The sequence below is a fragment of the Sebastes umbrosus genome, chromosome 11 (genome assembly GCF_015220745.1).
Source record: "Sebastes umbrosus isolate fSebUmb1 chromosome 11, fSebUmb1.pri, whole genome shotgun sequence".
NCBI classification, from domain to species: domain Eukaryota; kingdom Metazoa; phylum Chordata; class Actinopteri; order Perciformes; family Sebastidae; genus Sebastes; species Sebastes umbrosus.
The window spans coordinates 33,245,638-33,248,960 of NC_051279.1; the positions used below are offsets into that span (position 1 = coordinate 33,245,638).

Sequence of the window (3,323 nt, forward strand, 5' to 3'; positions counted from 1 at the left end):
GTATGAAGAGAGCTGGATCTGGCTTATTCAATCAGTCTTGTACCAATTGTCCCCCGGTGGCCAGCTGCGGTACTACAACTACAAACTCCCCAACAGCCCAAAAAGCCCACAGACCTCCATTACAGAAGAGAAGACATGTTCACAGGACACTTTCAACTGCAAACCTGGTTAATTAGTACTCTATTATGAATTTCCAAACCATGAAGGCCAAACGTCAACAACAAAAGCTATTTGCATGACACCATCCCAAATGTAAAGCCTATAAGACCAGACTCACCAACCCGACATCAAAGAACTAGCGGCGACAAAGGCCGCCTGTTGCAGGGCCTCGCGTCCACTTTTTGTCATGGCCAAAATGTTGTACTGGAACACACCACAAAGACTACAGCCGACGGCCAACTATACCACGTACATTCTGCACCTGCGTGAGAGGAAATAACTCTCCACACCAGCAGGCGGTGGTAGTCTGTATTCGTCATTCAAAAAGGGAAACCGGAAGACCGAGGACGGCGGATATACAAGCCGTGGTTTTTGATACGAAATGGCAACCATTTTCACACCACTCTCACTCACCACTTAGCTTCATTCCAGATGTTCACATCATTGTGAAAATATTGGTGTATTGGAATGATCAGATGTGATGAAGATGAAACATGAGAAGAGTATTCTCTGTGTGGTTTTCCTCTTGACTTTACTCGGTTTGCTTTCCTCACGTCCATTTCTCTTCTCGTGCACTGATTCGTTTAAGCTGAACATCCAATCAGAGTGATTTCTCTCACCGTCGGATGCCACCGTCAATTCAACATGCTGAAATGGCCGAAAAAACTCAGACAGGCAGACTAGAGCCAACGGTGCAGGACACAACGTAAAAAACTAGGCTGACAGACGCTCACCGACAGCCCCAAACTGGCTGACGGCCAACCGTCAGCTCGGTGTGTCAGGGAATTTAGGGTTGGGCGATCGGACAAATATTGTTTTTTTTGCCCATTGTTTGGGCGATGTTTGTTATTTTATTTTGTTAATTTAATAGTCCGCCTCCGAAGAACAAGAGCCGCTCAGCTGCTGCTCAACGGGCAGAGAGGGATAACTTGTTGAAATGAGGATTTATTTCGATCAAACCAGAGTTGGTGATTGTTGGAAAGACTAAACCAGACGGTTTTGGTGAGTTTGAATTAGTTTCGCAGCTGAGCGGCTCTCGTTCTTCGGAGGCAGACCATTAAATTAGCAAAATAAAATGACAAGCATCGGCCCCTCCAAAAAAACAACCGGCGATGTTCTCAGCCAATCGCCGATAGCCGATATATTTGTCCAATCGCCCAACCCTAGTGTGGACACAAGCCATTTGTGCATGTAATTTAAAAAATATGGTCTAAATTTATACAGGAAAAAAACACTGGAAAACAAAGCAATCTGTGCCTTTTAGTTTTGTGTTCTGTTGATCTGCCCCTTTGGGTGTTCTATCTCTATGTTCAGCAGTTCATAAATAAACAAATAAATAAATAACCCCATCGGGGCACTGAGATATTTTTCCAGGCCCGGCCCAGCACACATCCTCTATTGTCCATCTATCGACTGCATTCTATGGGGTTCAGTAAACCATGCCAACTAAATGAGTGTCAGACTCAAAAGAGGGGCCAACTTAACAGCAACAGTTTCCACAGGCGGTAAGTCAAGGCTACGGCACCCAGACAACATTTGGAGCCAAAGTAGACAGGCAATTTAGCCAACGATTATGACCAACAGTATTTTTCCATGATCCTTTGCTCCCTTACAACCCGTTGTGTTATAGATATTGATTTTGTCTGAGTTGCCAATCCCATCCTTGCTGAGGGCAATACTGTCTCGCTATATTCCCTTGAATAGCTGTGATGGTGTCAAAGCAAAAAAAAAAATCAACAACAACAACCCACCCACCCCCCCCACCCCAAAAAATAAAAATCCAAACAACAAAAACAGACAAATAAGGCCTGGTTCCTGGCAGTCTCCCAGTCCTGGTAAATGTGTAGAAAGGGAACACAGTTAGTTCAGAGTCAGGGCCATCAGATTGTGTTTGCAGCTGGCGGTGTCATCTAATATCCATTACAGTTCTGGCATTTACAATCACTGAGGCTCTGGAGCTATTGTACTGCTCAAGTCCAAGTCGGGAAGCAATGGTTTGGAAACTAAAGCTATAAAATGTAACAGCAAGTATACCGCGTGTCTGAGAAGTGACAGAGCGGTGAAAAGACAAAGAGAGGGCTGTGCTCTGTGAACAGTAGCATGCGGGGAACACAGCTTTTAGTGGCCTCTCTCCTGTTTGCTGACTAATGAGTGAATAATTGAGTGCAGTCGGCCCCGCGGCTCCCTGATTAGAGCCAGACTGGGCCCCTGAAAAGACAGAAAGGCAGGAGTCAGGTCTTTCTTTCTCTCCGTTTTATCGTCCAATCTCTGCTATGCTCTCCACTCTCCACCGCACAGATACTCATCACATCAGATAATAAATTACATGCACACATAGACACAATCCCTCACACATACAGTCCCACAGTGGTGCTGATTGCTGAAACAATATGTAGCCCGATCAGACAATACACACTGCGTAATTGGCCCAGAGGACATGCAGTGACGGTGACATTAGCAGAGCAGTGAGAGAGAACTGAAGAGAAGAGCTGGACTCATGGTTTTTGTTTTAGAAATGAGGTTTGAGCAGCAAGAACTTGTTGGATCAGCAAACTGCATCCTCAGAGGTCGAAGTGTCCCTGAAGAAGAGAATGGTGAAAAGTATGGAGCTGAACCTGAAGTTGGAACATGCTCAAGTGTCTCCTATGAAGGGTGAACTCAATACGACAGGCAAGCAATAATAAAACATGGTGATATGAGCTATTGATGTGTATTCAGAAACATGATGTCACCCTTACTATTACGTTCATTCTCATATATTCCGTATTTTTACTGTTTTAGCATGTAGGGCAGCCTATATGACACTTCATCATGTTTTCTCCACTGGAAGGACACCTAAATGACACTTCATCATGTTTTCTCCACTGGAAGGACACCTAGAGGGCACTTCATCATGTTTTCTCCACTGAAAGGACACCTAGAGGGCACTTCATCATGTTTTCTCCACTGGAAGGGCAACCTAGAGGACACTTCATCATGTTTTCTCCACTGGAAGGGCAACCTAGAGGGCACTTCATCATGTTTGATCAACCATAGGGGCATCCAAGAAGGCCCTTTTGCTGCATTTTGTTCTAACAAGGGGGCACCAAGGGGGGCAGTTGCCCCCACTGTCCCCCATTGAGTCCACCAGTGCTCTGGATCATACTACCTGAAGCAACACGCCC

The 3,323-nt window shown here is 45.3% G+C and overlaps 1 long non-coding RNA gene across 1 annotated transcript; it reads left to right on the forward strand.

Annotated features, from left to right (window-relative positions):
- Positions 1 to 1,535: 1,535 nt before the first annotated feature.
- LOC119497451 lies at positions 1,536 to 2,857 on the forward strand. The gene is made up of 2 exons (XR_005208925.1): positions 1,536 to 1,664; positions 2,673 to 2,857. It is a non-coding gene; the product is annotated as an uncharacterized LOC119497451 (long non-coding RNA).
- The last annotated feature ends 466 nt before the right edge of the window (positions 2,858 to 3,323 follow it).